Raw genomic sequence first — 20,392 nt, 5'->3', positions numbered from 1 at the left:
GCTTCGGTCTAGTGAGTGCGGCGGGTTATTCGGAGGCAGGGGCTGCCAGTCGTCGTTCGGAAGGTAAAAATTTCTTAACATGTGATAGCTCCAGGCAGATAGCTTGAGGGGTAGGTTTCTAAACTTCTTTTTTGTAAAGTCATAATTTAAGGTTTTAGTAGATTTTCGGCAAGTCTGAGGACTCTGTTCAAATTCATGCTAGGAAACATGTAAATTAAGGGAACAAAGAGTGATCACCCTCTGTTGATTACCATTCAACTTGGTATGGGGTGACTAAAATTTTCTAAACCCCTAAATCCTTAACACTTTTTCAGCATTTAATATTTCTCGTTTAGTCACCCCTCTGTAGTATAGGCTTGGCCTCTGCAACTGCGGGCCATAAGCCCATTTAGGGTTTTAAGAGTGTTTTTTTTTTTCCTAAGAGGCGTGCAAGTGTTTCGCCTCCTAGCCTTTTGTCCATGGCCGATCGTGTTAAACCTTTTATTTTTACATTAAGGTCATTTAGAATGGACACTCATTGCCCCTATTTATTTGGTAATGTTTACAGACGAGTGTGTAACAGACTGTTTAGCAGAAGTTACTGTAAACATATTTTTTGAAGTTTGTAAGGCACAATTTTGTAAGACGCTAGTGCCTCTTAGAGGCTGGATGACACTAACCTTTTTGAGCTCAGTCTCCTAGAATGTGAATGCGTGGAGTAAACATGTTCTTGTAAAAGTGTACCTGTTTAGAGCTATATTGCTCATCACTTGTAGATTGTCGTGTCGACAATTTTCTCTAGTTTGTACCTGATTTTTGGACCTATAGTCCGCTGTTGTTATCAGAGTTGACGAGCTCATTTGTTGTCGTTGTTTGTTCCAAATCTTCTATCAATCAAATTTAAAAAAGAAAGGAAAGAAATAAAATTTCACAATTTAGTGCTTTAACTTATGCTCTGGTCATTTCCTTGTCCGCCCATTCACCCCAGCACCTTCCTACACCTCTCTGTTCCACGATATTTCCATAATAATAATAATAATAATAATAATAATAATAATGGTTTTACGTTTCTCTAATTCAATTTATTACGGTTTTCCGAAACGTCAAGATGCCAGAATTTTGTACTATGAGAGTTATTTTACGTGCCAATAAATCTGCCACCAGGCTGGCTCATTTGAGCACTTCCAAATACCACCGACCTGAACCAACATCGAACCCGCGAATTTGGGCGCAGAAAGACAGCGTTTCTACCATCTGAGCTACTCAGCCTGGCTCTCCAGTTCCAGTTCTCAATCCAGAATAAAAATTTCTGGACTGGCTGGAAATCGCACCCGGGGCCTCCGGTGAGGAGGCGGCATGCTGCTTAGGAGCCGCAAGAACGTTATACTGGTGGTGGCGTTGAGGAAAGGAAACTAAGGCTACAAAGACAAGGCTTAGCATTCAAGAACCAGAAGAAAAGAAGAAGAACGCCCCACAGAGATCCGTTTCTCTGTCATCTGTAAAGGCCCGCTCCCACCTAGTGGAATGGAATGGAATGGAATGGAATGGAATGGAATGGAATTTGTTTTCAACATGTGTTTAACCCTTTGTGTCCTGCCGGTACTTAGTTGATGGAAGCCATAAATATGTAATTATTTTTCATATTATTGTGTGAGACATTGTAAAATATACAATTAAACAGTCAGCGTGCTGTAGAGTCACTTGAACTAGCATTTATTCTTTGAAATGTAGTAGGCACTTTTAAGTACCGACCGAACTAAAGGCGTTCCATGCTTCTTGGTTTCTTTGATAACCATGGTTTGTTTATGTTGATCAAATGTGATTGTTGCAGGCTGTGGCTTTGTGTTGTGTTAATTATACATGATCTTTATAACAGGACATTATGAGTAAACATAAGGTCAGTGGATGATATTAGCGATATACTGGCTGGTGTAACAGATAATGGAGAGTTATCTGATGTGAGTGATTGCAATAGTGATGAAAAGACTGTGAGTAAAACACGTGGTCTAGACAGAAGAAATGAGGACAGTGAGGTCTTAGCGTTTATTGGTCTTAATTTTACAATGGGTTACCACAGATTCCCATCTTACAAAAAATGTTGGTCATCAGCTAAAGACCTTGGTGTGGATTTAGGCGCGGATACAATGACGAGGGCAAGATTTCAAGAGATCATATCATATATGTGAATGATAACAGTGCAGTGTCGGTAGAGAAGTCAGGCAAGCTACACAAAGTAAGACCTTTGTTAGCAATAAGAAGTTTCAATCTGTATATGAATGGACTCGAGAGGAAAGTGTGGACGATTGTTGTGCTATTCAAAGGACGTAGTTCTCTAAAACAGTAAAATCCTGCCAAGCACATCTGGTGTTTAGCTGACAAGAAGGGATTCATTCTCGCATTTCAACTCTATTAGGGGAAGAATGGGTATCTTGAAGAGTTCGGAGAGCACAGGTTAGGTGAGAAGGTGGTTTTGTCTGTGACAAAACATCTGTGGAGCAAGAACAAAATTGTATTTTTAGATAATTATTTTACCTATCCTCGACTTTTGGAAAGGCTGAAACTATAAAAGACAGAAAGATCTGACAGGCAGGGTTGTCCAAAATATCTAAAACTGAGAAGAGCCTGATAAGAAGAGAGTATGATTACAGATTTTCGAATACTGGTTTAGACTTCAAGTGGCAAGACAACAAACCTGTACATTTTGCATCGAATTACCATGGGTCAGAACAAATGTATGTGCAACGAACTCAGAAAGATGGATCCACAGTGCAGCATGCTCCGTAGCTGTATATGACTACAATTTGTACACTGGAAGAGTTAACCTTGCCGACCATTTTAGAAACCTGTGTGATGTTGACAGGAAGTCGAAGAAATGGTGGCTGAGGCTCTTTTGGGGGTTTCTTGAAATCATATGTGTAAATACCTATGTAATTTACTGTGAAATGTTCGATAAGACAACGGTCCTCCAGTTTCGAAGGATGGTGGCAAAAGAACTTTCGGCTATGATAAACCACCAAAACAAGAGAAATTCCGTGACAACACTTGGGTCACCTCCATCCCTGCGAGCAAAAAGAAAGAAGATGGAGGACTTACGGTACTTAAAAGTTCAACGGCTAGATTGTGTTCCCAGTTACTAGTGGACTGAGGGTACTTCAGAGTACCATGACAAAAATGGATAGAATTGTTGCATTTTGAAAATACTCCTATGTGTCTTATTTGAATGGTATGTCCCAAAAGATGTCAGAATGGAAAACAGGGGTATTCATTGGCCTAAATTTGTGGAGGTTTGTGGGCGATCTGAGGTGTGCAGTATGAAGTAGGTTCAGTCACGTCCACATTCTCAACGCAGCCACTACAAGGCGTCAACGACGTGTCTGTGTCAACGAGAAGAAGAACTGCTTTGTGGAATGCCACCAAGTAGACGTGTAGAATACTTTGAACATTCCCAGTTGGCACTTTTGCCAGATTGCTTGCTTTCATTTTACTTCTGCTTTATTATGTTCATTTTATAATGGTTTGCGAATGTTATACCACTGACATTGACTCCCATTCATTTTGAGAATATTGTTAGTAACAATTTTTGTCCTTTGGCAGTTTTTATGTACTTATATGTAAGGGTGACTACAGGACTTACGGTACTTAAAAGTTCAACTGCTAGATTGTGTTCCCAGTCACTAGTGGAATGACGGTACTTCAGAGTACCATGACAAAAATGGATACTTAGAATTGTTGCATTTTGAAAATACTCCTATGTGTCTTATTTGAATGGTATTTAAAACGTTTAAGGACTTAAATTGCATTTTTTTTCATTTTCTGTACTTTTGGGACTCAGAGGGACGGAAGATGAAAATGGCGATTGCCACGAGTCGAATCGAACCGAACCGAACGGAACAGGATTCTCTGCCAAGACTATTTTTCGACTAGCGGAGTGGAATCGAACAGAATTATCAACATCCGTGCAACTTCGTAGAAGATCGGAATCTTTAGGACGGCCATTTGGCGGCAAATGTGTATCAGCTTCTGCTGGGAAGGCAGCTGTTTCCTGCAGACGATCGAAAACGTTCTGGTTCGTTACAGTTTATTCAACTTACTCAGAACGGACACGGAAAGCTTATCAGTTTAGTTCAAAACTATAATTTCCTTTACGACAAGACCCATGAGTACCGTATAACTGCAACAACGTTAAGAAATAACGCCTTGGAGGAAATAAGCAAGGCAACGACAAGTAAAACAGATTAATATATTAAATTTCGTGGTAGATTTTTGTAGCCTGTATGCAATTTATGTCATAATTATTGTTGATTTCATCAACAAAGTCATGTTATATTGGAGTCCACATGCAGTATATCAGTACGACAATCACTTGGGATGTACAGTACCTTTAAGTCTTTATTATATTTACAGTTGAACAATTTCGTACGTGGCATTCCCTACGTTTGACACTGTCGTGCATGTGTTCCCAACAAACCATACCGCATACGAAACTGCTCTGCTGTGGCAAATAAACACACTTCACAGTTGTTGAGGCTACCTCGATTAACGATTTTATCCTGCCACAGTAGGCAACCAACCGTACTTCTAGATTGATCCCGGACTCCCACTCCGTCTGAAGTAACATTTCTCCCTGTAAAATTGACTTCTTCTGTTAAATAATACTATCTGAAATAGTTGTTGAAATGTCATTTCACTGAGATTTAACTTCACCGCGCAATAACCATTCGGATAAGCTTGAATACTCTCATTTCGGCTCCCTTGAGAATTAATTTCATGCACCGAGAATATTCTCCGATCACTTTTCTTTTCACTCCCTTCATTTTCTGCCTCCTCGCAAAAATGCTAGCGCTACCAGACAGTTCATTGTGTGCTTTAAGTTTCCCGTAGAATTCCGTTGGATTCTATTCCGCTAGATGTGAACGGTCGAGTGGAAATTTCGGCGGTTCGGTTCGATTCGATTCCAATGGGTGGGAGCGAGCTTTAAGACGGAACATGGAAATTGACAAGCAGAGAACCTAAATGGCACCAAACAGAAGCTGAGGCAGTACGTATTAAACCAATCCTTACCTTAGAAATAATACAAACTCCAGGTGAATGCTATGGAAGTGTTCTACAGTATTCAATCAATAATACCTTAGTAATAAACTAAAGTCCTTCACAAACACACACAAACACTTTTGTCACAACTGTAGGTTGTGTACTGCTTCAGACGTGCACAGACTACATAGGCAAATGTAATATCAAACTCGATTGTTACAAACAGTGCTGTGAACTTATTTGCACATAATGTATCATGTGCTCTTTTGAATGAAACATAAGGCATCACGTGCTATTTCCTCAACGTGATTATGTAATATTCTGGTTTACGAATAATCTAGAAATAGGGTGGTTTTATTCTCCTCGACGCACAGAGAGTCACACTCCACATCCGAGTCATCGCTCGAACTGCTGTGTCACTCCTGCATTGTAAGCATTCGCTACCACTTACTATTGACCGGTAACGCCATCCGCTATCAATATGGAAATTACTACTTCTATTTTAAAGGAATAATCTTAATTCAAATTGTTTAGTTATTAAAATATTCGAACACTTTAAGCCTTTTCGATCGTGAAATTAGGAGTCTAATGTTTCGCCCCAGAGTGGAAGCAGGTTCGTCAGTTGACATGCCACACCTTTACACGACCCCAGGGGCATACGCAGAAATTATTTCACCGGGCGAGTTGACCGTGCGATTTGGGGCAGGCAGCTATGAGCTTGCATCCAGGAGATAGTGGGTTCGAATCCCACTGTAGGCAGCCCTGAAGATGATTTTCCGTGGTTTCCCATTTTCACACCAGGCAAATGCTGGGCTGTACCTTAATTAAGGCCACGGCCGCTTCCTTCCCACTCCTAGCCCTTTCTTATCCCATCGTCGCCATAAGACGTGTTGGTGTGACGTAAAGTCACTAGCAAAAAAACAATAAAAACGGAGGGGGGGGATATTAAATATTAAAATTTGAGGACTTCTATAAAGTAATGTTGGGTGCATATTGTGAAAATAGAAACACTAAATTAAAACGTTCAAAATAACACAATTAGTTAATTAAAACACATTCATATACAACAGCAGACGTCTCCTGTTTGGGGGGGGGGGGGCAGCTCATGGATTGTATTTTCTACGGTCTCGTGTTCTTCTTTGTGTATATACAAAAAACTCATTCAATATTTCCCGTGCAGTCATATTCTGCAAATAACCTTTTAAATATTTCAGGGATGAAAAAGAACGCTCTGGTGTGGCACTGATTACTATACAGTAAGACAGCAAACAGTTCCAGTACTCTATGTATTGTTGGCAAAATATCAGTATTGCAAAATGTTAAATTCAGAAATGAAGTCCACTGGTTCAGGATGATTGCTTTTAGGAGAAAAACTTATATACAAATATGTTTATTTATATTTATTAATGGAAGCATCGACACATTGCTGGCATATACGTGGTTCAAATTTTAAAAAAGCCACCTAAAAATCTTCACTTAAATGGTTGCCACAATTACACAAGTTATAAACTTCTAATTTTTTGGGGCGGGGGGAGGGGGGAAGATGTAATCCCAACATTGCCGGCTATTCCGCCGTTTTTATAAGTTGCTTTACGTCACACCGACACAGATCGGTCTTATGGCGACGATGGGATAGGGAAGGGCTAAGAGTGGAATGGAAGCAGCCGTGGCCTTACTTAAGGTACAGCCTGGTGTGAAAATGGGAAACCACGGAAAACCATTTTAGGGCTGACGACAGTGGGGCTCGAATCCACTATCTTCCGAATACTGGATATTGGCCGCACTTAAGGTTTTTTGTTTGTTTGTTTGCTTGCTTGCTTGCTTGCTTGTTACTGTGATTACTGAGTGCCAACTGCATATCAAGTCCTTTATGTGGAATAAACTGGTCTGGTCTTTCCGGAGTTTGACCATACTCTCGAATCAAAATCACTGGAATTCGAACCTATTCCAGCATGCCCTGTATTATTATTATTATTATTATTATTATTATTATTATTACTATTATTGTTACCGTGTTTTTGTGGTAGTTAGAGGTGAAAGAAGGTGCGGGGTGGTGAACAGGTCTCAAGCTACGAAAGTAAAATTAATTTAAAATTTAACAAGGTTATATTTTCTTTTCAAACTCAGAAATAACAAGAATGGCAGGTACAGAGTAGCAAGGCAACAAAGAGCAACAATAGTATTTACAGGTTTTGGGCTTCGGGCCCCGAACTTCCAATTCTCGAGCAGTTAGCCCGAATTTACATGTACATAAGGTTTAGCAAAGGGGCAGGAAACCCCAATCATGCCCAGGAGCACTTGCTCCGAATTACACAGTAATACCTCCTAGAGGAACGCAGAAACAAATTGCAAAAGAGCGATCCGCTCTCAAAGTTTTGAGCCTATCACAAGGCCACACCTAACTCTACTTTCAAGCTGTCCTCTAAGGACGTAAGCACAGGGGTAAAATACCCAACCTACTGAGGTCTATTAAGCGATAAAAGGATAATTACATGACCTCTAAAATACCAAGTTGAGAGGAGGCGAACTGCACTCCTAATACATTTGCTTCAAAACCTAATTTGGCTCTAGGCCACTGATGCAAGGGCTAATCCCATACTAAAGAGGTGACTTTAGAAAGAAACAAATTTACATAATGTTAAGGAAGAATAGGTTGAGAAAATAAGTTCACCTCAAAACAATATGAGTGGGAGCTCGAGAGGGTTAAGCACTCTCTATCCCAATATGTAGTTTAAACGATAGAATAGATACAAGTTTCTTTACATTTTAAGGAAGGTTACATAATGGAAAAACTTCGGACCCGCCCCGAGAGTTAAACTGCTGAGCAAGCAAGAAAAGAAGTAATTAATCGGCCATTACCTGGTTGTTGACTGCCGCCGAAGAAAGAGGCGCTTCCCGCCCCCTGCTATGTACTTTACACACGAAAAGATGGAACAGAAGTGGCGCAGAGACCCTAAAATCAGCAGTTTATATACTCTCGCGGAAAGTTCGAGGCGTTTTAGGAAGGAAAACACCCGCCCACAATCTTTTATTGGTGGTTAAAGAAAACCCCTACACAAGATGAAGAAGAAACACATCATTGGTGGAACATTAATTTAAGAAATTCGGGATTGGCTAAATTCAAAACAAGGGGAAAGAAAGGGTTAATATTGCCAACTTAAACAATGACTGAAGGAAATTTAGCAAAGAACAAACTTTTGAAATTAAATTTTCTCCAAAAAAAACCAGTTCTTTCACTCCGCACTAGGGTGCACTATTGTTGATCTTCAGTAGTGTCCTCTAGAAGAGAAAGTTCACACTTCTTACTACAAGCAAAACAAAAATACGTCGAAAATGACACAGTTCAAAAACTCCAAAATTTCCAGGTAGTGACATCTTCTGAGAAAGTAGAAAATTAATACCGTAGATAAAGTTCAGACTTCCTCCAGCAGAGGAGTTTCAACTGGCGCAAATTTTAAATAAGCGGCGTGGAGGTGTACCGCCCGGTACAATTATTATTATTATTATTATTAGTAGTAGTAGTAGTAGTAGTAGTAGTAGTAGTAGTAGTACTATTATTAAATAATGTCATTTGCTTTACGTCCCACCAACTACGTTTAGACGGTTTTCAGAGACGCCGAGGTGCCGGAATTTAGTCCATCAGGAGTTCTTTTACGTGCCAGTAAATCTACCGACACAAGGATGTATTTGAGCACCTTCAAATACCACCGGACTGAGCCAGGATCGAACCTGCCAAGTAGGGGTCAGAAGGCCAGCTCCTCAATCGTCTGAGCCACTCAGCCCGGCATTATTATTATTATTATTATTATTATTATTATTAATTACTGGGACAACAACTAACATCAGAATAATGTATGTATTCTTCAGCATCTCGATTAATGTACGGCTGACCTCAAAGTCATTGTCCTTCTGTTCCCAAGATTGTAGGTTCGATCCTGGCCGAGATCAGTGGCATTTGAAAATGTTTACACGAGGCAACTCCGTGCCTTTGATTTCCAGTACGTTAAAGAACTCTTGCGGAAGGAAAGTCGGACACTCTGGCATCTTTTGAAATTAACAGCAATTGAAAGGAAGTTAAGCAATATTATTATTATTATTATTATTATTATTATTATTATTATTATTATTATTATTATTATGTTGCGAAGGGAACTGTCGGTTTATGTGTTGATAATAGTAGTACTTTTCTTTATGTTTAAGATGTTTTGAGACTAAATTGTCTAGAATATATCTGCTTCTGGATATGCACAACGCTCTGAGGTTCACTCAGCCTCCACCTAAAATGAGTAAGAGTTAATGGCTGGGGACAAAAGCGGCCGGGCTAAGAGCTAACAGCTTTATCCCACTTAGTGCCGAGGTTTACGGATAATGGACATGTGTTTTTTCTGAAATAAATAAAATCTTGAAAGATGAAAATATACCAAAATGAGGTTATTTAATTATTATCAACAATTAAGCACACTTCACTCTTACTTCTCCACAGGTCTTCGGGGCCTGTATGATGAAGGATTTGTTTGACTTTTATACAAGAGTATACGTTTAAAAATAATATCCTCAAACCAAATGAATCGGTTATTTGAGAAAGTACACAAGCCCACTGCTACTGGTTTTGAGAAAAGTTGAAACACTGCATACACCTTCTAATTATTTATCAGTTTTGTAATAATTGTGATCATTTTTTAATAAAACAAGTTTCCGAAAGAGTGATATGGGGACTGGAAGTTAATGGACATGTGTGATTTCTCAAATAAGTAAAATCGTGATAGCAGAAAACATACCAAAATGAGGTTATTTAAGTCTTATCAACATTTAAGCACAGTACACATCAGCCACACTTTAATTATGTAACTAAGTTTCATGTTTAACTTTCCCTTCATACAAAAACATTTTCCAACATTTTCAGTCTTAACATTATCACTTATTACACTTACCATGACTTACTCAGGGAGATCCTCCCTGTTAACAATAACGCCAAGAGAATGACTTGTCATGTCCGTTATTCAAGTTCCTCAGATATGTCCTATTAACGGAGAAAATATCCAAGGTCCCAGTAAAACCCTTGTAATGAGGTGGACATGTATGCTTTCTCTCTGAAGTATGGGAATACGTCTAATTTTAACATATATGCATTAAACCTATTTTGTCCGAAAATGGACATGTGTGGTTTCTCAACTAACCGATTCAAACAGAAACAACTGCACGTAGCATTTTTAACCTATTGTTTTCTTGGAAAACAGAATAGCGATGGTGAAATAGGCAAGGTTGATGATTAAATTAACAAAAATCACCATCATATGAGGTTAGTATATAGACTATCACCTCTTACTGAGCGTAACGACGTATCAGGCAAAGATTATCCAATGACATGTCGAATGATATGAAAGAAAGAATCCTCAGAATGCATCACTAAATTTCAGTTTATTCATAGAAGTGCAATTAAACACAATAAGCTATAATAACCTTTTCTTTTTTATTTAGCTACTAAAATGTAAATACCTCATCTGAAATTTTACCGATTGAATCAATATTTATTTAAACAAATGGAGAAATGTTTATCTTAGGGGGTACAATAAGATCAGGTTTCAGGAAGAATAATGTACAGTCTCGGAACTAGACGAGCCGACCCCAAGTAAGTTTGGAAGAGCCTAATAGGGGAAGTCCATGTCATTTGGACACTTTAAAAGCCGATAACTCCTTTGACCGCAATGAAAATTTATCAAATTTTATACACGATAATTGGTATCATGTATCAAATGATGTGGTGAAAATATATGATAATATTATCTTTAGAATTTGTTAAAGAGTAATATTTATTCTAACATTTGTTGTTGTGTAATATGAACCGATAGCGCGTAACTTGGACCAGGTGATTGCGTGATTTGGACTCGTAAACACTTATATATATTATTTCAGTTGCCTAGATCCCGTTTGCGGCGCTCACAAGTAACCGATCGTGACAAATGAGCATTCAAAAGAAAGAGAATAGATATTAGCAGTGAAGAATTGCACTCTTATTTCATAAATATCGATAATTTCTTTCAAAAATGAGTTTTAAAAATTGTACGAAGTGTGCGATTTGCAAATACTGTTGCTATAGGACAATACACGCCATCATTTCTGTCCACTTCACATTTTGGCCGCTGGGACGCTGTGCTATGTCATTGTAATATGCTATAATTATCGGTTAAGGAAAGAATGACTGTAAAACAAAAAAATACTTCCGGAACATTCGTCAGTATAATAATGAACTTCCTTTTGCTTCCTTGCAAGTGGATATCATAAATGTTAATTACATCAATTGGTAAGTAAGACTGTCTGATATTGTACTGATTTGTATATTTCTTACTTCACCAGGGGGCTACTCCACCACATACTTTATGAACATGCGAGATTTCTCACACAGGTCCTCTAATAAGTTATTTAATGTATTTACTGTGAAACGCTAAGAAATAAAATACGGAACTATGAATTGTAGTCGTCCTTTTCGCATAAAAACCAACTAAACCCAACGGCATTTAACGCCCTTGAAAGGGCCTTGGCCTGCCCAGCGACCGCTGCTCAGCCCGAAGGCCTGCAGATTACGAGGGGTCGTGTGGTCAGTACGACGCATCCTCTCGGCCGTTATTCTGGGCTTTCGAGACCGGGGCCACCATCTAACCGTCAGATAGCTCCTCAGTTCTAATCACGTAGGCTGATTGGACCTCGAACCAGCACTCAGATCCAAGTAAAAATCCCTGACCTGGCTGGGAATTGATCCGAAAGCCTGCGGGTAAGAGGCAGGTACGCTACCCCTACATTGCGGGGCCGGCCTCAAATCATAAAACAAGTTCTTTTAGAATCTCCAGTAAAACTACGAAGAAACGTAATTATTACAATTGTTCAACGGTCCAAATTTCACACTCTCGGGCAGTCCAAATTACACGACATGCAACGATTTCTTCAAAAACTATAATATGCGAAATATTTTAAATTTATGAATGAAAGTATGTTAAAACTTACCTAGATATTTCATCAGTACTTGTGAAAGCTAACCACCTTCTTGGCTGAAATAATTATTTCACAGTACGGTACACTTACTTGTCACCGTATAAGCTTACAAGGAATGTGAGTATTAAAATTGTTTTCCTCTTCCCCCTTCAACCCTAAGTCCATTAGCAAAACAACTTCCAGGAATAAAGCTAATAATAATAATAATCGTATGGCCTCAGCTACCGTGTGCAGACATTTCAATTTGACGCCATCTGGCTGTCTGCTCGTCAATTTCGACGTTCCGTTTTACTCTAGACCCACTAGATGGCAGACAGAGTAAACCAGATCTCTCTTGGGCGTCTATGGCTGAGATTTATTGAATTTTGTCGGGTAAATATCAAATGTATCAGCAGAGATCTTTTACATGCCGACATCGTATAACATGAAGCGTCGAATGGACTTTTTTCCGCCTTTCAAAAATCTGACTACCTCCACCGGGTTTGAGCTCCTCGGTTGTCTTGCTGTCTTTGCCTCAAATAGTGGGGAGGGGGTGAACCAAACTTGCAAATACCAAAAATATTATCAGTCCAAATTACACGCAGGTCCAAATTACACGAAGTTCCCCTATTGAAAGACGGAGATACGGTCAGGCTAGAAGAAGGAGAACCCCTTGTTTTATCAATTCAGAAATGTGAAAGCTCCAGTGGGAGGAGAGGGAATACAAGCATGGCAGACAAAGCACTAACTGAAGAGATCACCGAGCTCGATAACTACAGTCGCTTAAGTGCGGCCAGTATCCAGTGGGTTAGATAGTGGGTTAGAACCCCACTGTCGGCAGCCCTTGAAGATGGTTTCCCGTGGTTTCCCATTTTCACACCAGGCCACGGACGTTTCCTTCGCACGCCTAGCCCTCTCCTGTCCCATCGTCGCCATAAGACGTATCTGTGTCGGTGCAACGTAAAGCAACTAGCAAAAACTGAAGAGATCCGTGGTGAGCAGATCGACTGATTCATTCAGGTCAGCTGAAGGGGAACGGAACCGAAGAGAGATGTACTCCGAAACGAAAGTGGAAAGAATCGCTAATTGTGGAAGTTAGTATGGACAGCACGTAGAGTGTACAGCACCTCCTGGCTGCCATCACGGAACGTGATGCAATTACCACTTATTTCATCAGCCTCGTGTCGGTATATTTACTTGCACGTAAAAGAACTCCCGTGGGACAAAATTCCGGCACCTCGGCATCTCCGAGAACCGTAAAACCATTTAGTAGGACGTAAAAACCAATACCATTAATTACTTTCAGAGGCTAACTTGAGTATACATTTTGTCATAATCTCTCCAGTGTGATAGTACAGTAGACCTACATTACGACCGAGAACTCAACTGTTTAAAATAAAGCTATCAATACAATCGTTACAATAACACAGATGTTGAGAAAAATGTTACTCAAAAGTAAATAGGGTTGGTATGCTAATAATTTCATGCGGCTGTTTCTAGCCAAGTGCAACCCTTGTAAGGTAGACCCTCCGATGAGTGTGGACGGCATCCGTCATGTGTAGGTAACTGATTGTTACTGTGGTGGAGGATAGTGTTATGTGTGGTGTGTGAGTTGCAGAGATGTTGGGGATAGCACAAACACCCAGCCCCTGAGCCAATGGAATTCACCAACGAAGGTTAAAATCCCCGACCGGCCGGGAATAAAACCCGGGACCCTCTAAACCGAAGGCCAGTACGCTGACCATTCAGCCAACGAGTCGGACAACAGGGTTGGTGTCTAAGACATACGTAGTTAGGAGATTAAATAATCGCCATTATAATGAATTGGAATATTTGACACTCAGGTAGGACCTTCCAGCTTCTTTGTCCATTGTACCTTTCTGGGCATCCTTCTGCAGAAAGGGATTCTGAAACAATGCACCCCTGCCGCATTATGCAATCCAGTTAACAGAAGCGTTGTGTGGTGTAATAAATCAAGGCACTAGTTCCAGGCGAGTAGTGCGTACGTTCCTTTGCTAAAGTCTCGTCGCCTAGTTTCTTTACATTTAACCAAAATAGAAGCATGACACTGTTTTGGGTTATAGGAACTGCTCATTCCTAACGACCGTACGAGTTCATCCCTGGTCTGTACGGATGGATGCGTTTCCAGGTCCGATTACCCATTTTTCATAACATTTCTGGCATCACAATCGTGAGAGCATTGTGAACAGCTTTCTTCACTCCTTCATTTGTAATGTAACCCCTTTTCTTTACAATAACAGTAACTCTATCTAATGATTCAAATATGGCAAGCTCTTGCTCGGTATCCGATCGGGTAAAAGTATTGCATCTGAAATGAACTTCGGAAAGTTCCCCCTAAAAGGTGTCCATCGAAGTAAACTTGCTTCGATTTAGAACATTATAATTGCACTTGATATTGAAGTGTAAACAGAAGGTGAAAATGTCTTGAGATACATCTTTTTTTTTTGCTATTGGTTTTACGTCGCACCGACACAGATAGGTCTTATGGCGACGATGGGGCAGGAAAGGGCTAGGACTGGGAAGGAAGCGGCCATGGCCTTAATTCAGGTACAGCCCCGGCATTTGCCTGGTGCGAAAATGGGAAACCACGGAAAACCATCTTCAGGGCTGCCGACAGTGGGGCTCGAACCCACTATCTCCCGAATACTGGATACTGGCCGTATTTAAGCGACTGCAGCTATCGAGCTCGGTAGGGGAGAGATATCTTAATGAATCCCGATTTTATTTGCATTTTGTTCTGTAGAGAACATGGATTTCAGTCCAATCAATGTGGATCAGAACGCTGACAATGGACAGCCAGTAACTAAAGCACTGTGCCAATCGCTGGGTTGTAGACAGAGCCACGTTTATGCGTTCGGCCACTGGATGTATTAATTAAATCATATGTCTGAATATCGAATTACGAGGTAGTGAAAGATTTGTGGTGTTGATATTTAAAAAGACGCTTGACGAAATCCCGTCGATGTATCTCCAGTTTATTAATAAGCGAAAGGACATCGAGGGCACATCTTTACTGTTATTCATATCGTCGGGTATTGACTCAGATATTAGAGAAGCGGCTTTTTAATCCCAACGTGGCAAGTACGATCTCAGGTCAGTCCGGCTGCAAGTTTATTAGAGATGTTCAAATACTAATAATAACGTTATTTGCTTTACGTCCATCTGACTACTGTTACGGTTTTCCGAGACGCCGAGGTGCCGGAATTTTGCCCAGCAGGAGTTCTTTTACGTGCCAGTAAACCTACTGACACGAGACTGACGTATTTGAGCACCTTCAAATACCACCGGACTGAGCCAGGATCGAACCTGGCAAGTTGGGGTCAGAAGGCCTGCGCCTCAACCATCTGAGCCAATCAGCCTGGCAATGTGTTCAAATACACCAGTCCCTGACGCTAGTTTTAGGGGCAAATAAAGTAAAATAAGTCCTCAGCGTCTTCGAAAATCGTAAAATTTGCTCCTGGGACGTAAATCTAATAGCATTATATTATTATTATTATTATTATTATTATTATTATTATTATTATTATTATTATTATTATTATTATTATTATTATTATTATTATTATCCTATACATTTACGGCCATTAGAGACCACAACAATCAACTGTTACACATTTTGAGAAGTGTTCTTTGCAGTCCAGAGCATCCGTGGCTCAGGCGGCAGCGCGCCGGCCTCTCACCGCTGGCTTCCGTGGTTCAAATTCCGGTCACTCCATGTGAGATTTGTGGTGGACAAAGCGGAGGTGGGACAGGTTTTCTCCGGGTACTACGGGTTTTCCTGTCATCTTTCATTCCAGAAACACTCTCCATATCATTTCATTTTATCTGTCAGTCATTAATCATTGCTTCAGAGGAGTGCGATAGGCTTCGGCAACCGGCACATTTCCTATCCTCGCCGCTAGATGGGGGCTTCATTGATTCCATTCCTGACCCGGTCGAATGACTGGAAACAGGATGTGGATTTTCATTTTCTTTGCAGCCCGGTATCGTATTCTCTCTCTCTCTCTCTCTCTCTCTCTCTCTCTCTCTCTCTCTCGTAGCCTGTCTCCTTTCCGCTGTTTACCCGCTTTTCTTCTTCACGAAAACCCTTGAAGTTGTTGATCTGCTGTCTTCACGATCTACTCAATTTTTTTTCAGATCCTTCCTGACCTTCCTGAACTACTTATCACATGTGTTAAGTCTACTATCGACTACTGTAAAAATATTCTTGGTCAACCGCTTGTCATCCATTCTAAATAGGTAACCATAAAACTTGAATCGTCACTTCTTGATGGATTCCATAAGTCGTTCGGTTTTCTGATATAAGGGTGGTCGGAAAGAACGTGAACCGGGCACATGAGCGTTAGAGGGTTCGTCATATTGATAATAATTTGAAAAAAAAAATCGATAGCCTCCGTGGCTCAGGCGGCAGCGCGTCGGCCTCTCACCGCTGGGTTCCGTGGTTCAAATCCCGGTCACTCCATGTGAGATTTGTGTTGGAAAAAGCGGAGGAGCGACAGGTTTTTCTCCGGGTACTATGGGTTTCCCTGTCATCTTTCATTCCAGCAATACTGTCCACTACCATTTCATTTCATCTGTCAGTCAATAATCATTGCCCCAGAGGAATGCGACAGGCCTCGGCAGCCGGCACAATTCCTATCCTCGCCGCAAGATGGGGGCTTCATTCATTCCATCCCTGACCCGGTACTGACTGGAAAACAGGTTGTAGGTTTTCATTTTCAATTCGATATCTCATGCCGTTGTCAATTCATTACCTGCTGAAGTTAGCCAATCAGATCGCTTCGTGGGCGAATTCAAATGGGCTTTGTGAGGCAGTGTTGCTAAATCTGAACATGGTTTAAGACTGGTTTGAGAGCACCAATCGAAGAAAAAATAAACTTAGCCCGGGAAGGGATATCACGGACCTTCGAGCTGACAGGATCGCGCCCTAGCAAGTACGCCACGGTGACACCGGCTGAAACCCATCATGTGTTTATGTTTGATGCTGATTTCTCGGCATGGATCTCAAGCCGGTCTTGAATCACGTGCAGAGCAAGCAACATCGCCTCGCAAAGTCCATATGAATTCATCCAAAATCTTTGGGCCCAATATCTTCCTCTCGCCGCACAGCGACCCACGAGCTCTACTTGCCTCGAGCAATTCGAGGTCGGCCACGGGTCCCGTCTGAGGCGATAGCCTTGTGCCTTGACAACCTTTACAAAGGTACCTATGGCTTATTTGTTTTACGCACTCCACCTGGCCATACCGTTCGTTTCGCTGGAAGCAGCTATTAACCTCTCTCCTTCAATCTCACTCAAGGATTTGTCATACCGACCTCCTTACCAGCGCGGGTTACTCCTGTATCGTGATCAGTTGGACACCAGGCCACTGGGATTTTTTTTATCAGAACGGGATTATTTTAACGTACTCGTTCAAGGTGAATGATGCATTATCTTTATGGAGAAACTTGGTCACAAATAAGAATAGACTATTCATGAAATGTTAAAGGGGACTTACGACTGAATTTTGAAACTTCTACATCCGATTTTTACCAAATTTACTTTTTGCATTTGGGTACAAATTAGAGATGTGTAGCTGTATTGTTTCAAACATATTTTTTATACTTCAGAAGTAGTCCCGTATGAAAGTCCTTTGAGTAACAGTTTTCATTTTATCAAGCTGAACTTTTGTTGGCATTTGCCTAAAGCATGTAGAAATTACAACGGGTTTTAGTATGAGGTGAATACTATTTTGTCCAGAAATGTTAAAAAAAATCAATATTAATCTAACACTGATATTAAAATTCAAAGTATTATCGAACCCATTACACATTTAAATACTTGTACCTCTGAGAAAAAATCTCACCAAGTTAAAACAAATTCTGATAAGAATTGAATCGCAAGGAGCAAGTTCTACAGAACAAAAAATTGTTAAGAGAGAAAAGAGCAAAATAATATCTGATCATTTCAGAATTGCCTTGCACCATGTGTCTCCCTTTCAGACCTCCTTCCTTGGATATTTTCTCCCACTTCTAATGCCTTTTTCTCACTTTCTCTTGACCACGGCTTCTCTGTTTGCCGTGAGCTACAAGGTCATAACATATTGCGCTGTTTCAGAGTATGTCGTACGCCTGTAAATAGCACTCTCCTTTTAAATGGTCACTAAGGGCTTTAAAAATGGCGGAGCAACTTAATTGATACCATTATCTTATAGAGGAAGGAATGGACTACATTTTTACGAATGAAACAGAAAAACAGTTGTTTGGTTCAAAAATCAAATATTTCAGTCATAACTCCACTTAGCTTCGCAAGTGGTTTCGAACCCGAATCCTCCCATTTCTATCAGACCTTTTCAAACATCAGCATGCGGATAGTTTCCCAACTGTACAGCATCCTTGCATCGAAACAACAAGCGCATATAGATTTTAATAAGGTAGCTTAATCATAGGTAATATAGGTAATAACGTAGACAATAATAATGCATCAGTTCTACACAACACAAATTCAATTAATAATAATAATAATAATAATAATAATAATAATAATAATAATAATAATAATAATAATAATAAAAGTAAAAAAGTATAGATCAGGTGTTTATATGCTTAAATACAGTAGCTGTCTGTCCACCTATATTGACCAACAGGTAGAAACTTTGACACGAGGTCCTTACAACATGTAAATTCATAAATATATAATAAATTTTCAGCTATGAGAAACATATGATGAACTCAAACCATAGGTTCACGAATATTTATCAAACTATTTGATCCACCTGGATCAATACTTTAATCCCAATTTGAACCTTAACGAGATAGGGCCTATCAGAAAAACCAAACTCTTCATTTGGTATATTAATTCCTATTTTCAATAAAAAGAAATTAAGTAATCTAAACCCCTGTTTTATTTGTCTTCAAATTCTCTCCGGCAATCACCCACCATTCCACATCCCTCAGCCCCACCTCAGGCTACACTATACCACCCTTCTCTTCTTTCTCCCATCTACAACTCAGTTTCATTCTAATTCCTCGCTTTTTCTCTTTCAACTTTGTCAAAGATCCATATTGAAAACAAATAAACATCTCAACACTTTCCCATCAACATATTTTAAGTGTCTGACCTACTCTTTTAAGAAGTCCATTCTTCAAATTAGAAGAAAACGTTGAGAATAATTCGAACTTATACTAGAACAAATATGATCATAATGAGTGTTTACCATTCACCTATTTACTTGTCTTGCACCGAATGTGTACAACACCCACTTTTATTTTATAAATGTTGTTGTTTGTCCAACTCTTGTCCCGTTTCTCTACGGGGTCCAGTATGAGGTGAGATGAATCTGTCGTGGCGGGTTTTTATGGCCGGATGCCCTTCCCGACGTCAACCTCATCAGAGGAGTTATTGAGATAAAATGAATGGCGTGATATATGATAGTAGGGAGAGGGTGAAACCCGGTGACGGCACATAGCTTACTCCTGTCGAATAGCACCAAGGGGTCTACTAGAGGCTTAACGTCCCCATCCGACGGTCGAATCACCATCAACAGCGTCATATGCCCTTACTTGATACCAGCATTGCGGAGAGGTTTGGAATTTAATCCAGGCTTTTGGCACGCAATCTAGAGATTAGAAATTGTATACCACCACCTCCCCTACCCTGCCGGCCAACATTCTGATGATGAAAATGTTTTCGAACAACGGGACTCGAACCGGCTAACCTCGGTGACAGACCGTTTAGACTTCAGCTCCTTAACGATCACGGCCACTAGGCGGGCTTTATTTTATAGATTTTTATCTATTATAATATTTATGTCTTGTCTTAACTTCATGGTTTTGACTGTTGATGGTCTCTAGCAAAACCGAAAGTAGTTTCAAATATATTTAACTTTGTTAGGTTACAATAAATGAGTAGTGAATAGGTGGAAACCTATTACATTATAGGTTACTTAATGTCGTGAGATCTCCGAAGTTAAGCAACACTGGGCGTGGGCAGGAGTTGGATGGGTTGCCACGCGCTGTTGGGGGGGGGGGGGGTAAGGGAATGGAGGAGCGGAAAGGAACTGGCCACCCTACCGCACGTAAACTCCGGCTCAGGAACACCTCTGCGGAGGTTCGGACCTGCCTTCGGGCAGAATAACCCTTACCTTACCTTACCTTACTTAATGTCATAACGTCATAACTTATATTTCTCCTGTTGTTCATTTTCCGTAGTCCATAATTATTGTCAATATTTATGTCAATTTGCGTCAGCTGTAAGCTATCGTTCCAATATATTTTTCATTCAGAAGGCATGTATTATTCTTCTACCAGGATTTATTCCAAATGTAAAGTATTTTAATATTAAGACGATATGGAAGAAGAAGAAGAAGGAGGAGGAGAAGGAGGAAGTGGCTCAAAGGGTGGAGAACTAGCTATCTC

At 40.3% G+C, this 20,392-nt stretch overlaps 1 protein-coding gene across 6 annotated transcripts in view; it reads right to left on the bottom strand.

The window, feature by feature from the left end:
- Positions 1 to 20,392, bottom strand: part of LOC136857542 (NAD kinase) — a 933,739-nt gene that overhangs the window by 208,354 nt on the left and 704,993 nt on the right. The window contains exon 1 of one of the 6 annotated variants that reach the window (XM_067136280.2): positions 5,041 to 5,181. The exons of the other annotated variants lie outside the window; for them this stretch is intronic. The gene's annotated coding sequence lies outside the window, so the exon portion shown is untranslated. Of the gene's footprint in view, positions 1 to 5,040; positions 5,182 to 20,392 lie in introns of those variants that run through there. 6 annotated transcript variants of the gene reach the window in all.

This window comes from Anabrus simplex, chromosome 1 (genome assembly GCF_040414725.1).
Source record: "Anabrus simplex isolate iqAnaSimp1 chromosome 1, ASM4041472v1, whole genome shotgun sequence".
In the NCBI taxonomy this organism is placed as follows: domain Eukaryota; kingdom Metazoa; phylum Arthropoda; class Insecta; order Orthoptera; family Tettigoniidae; genus Anabrus; species Anabrus simplex.
This window is presented reverse-complemented; position numbering and strand designations above follow the sequence as displayed.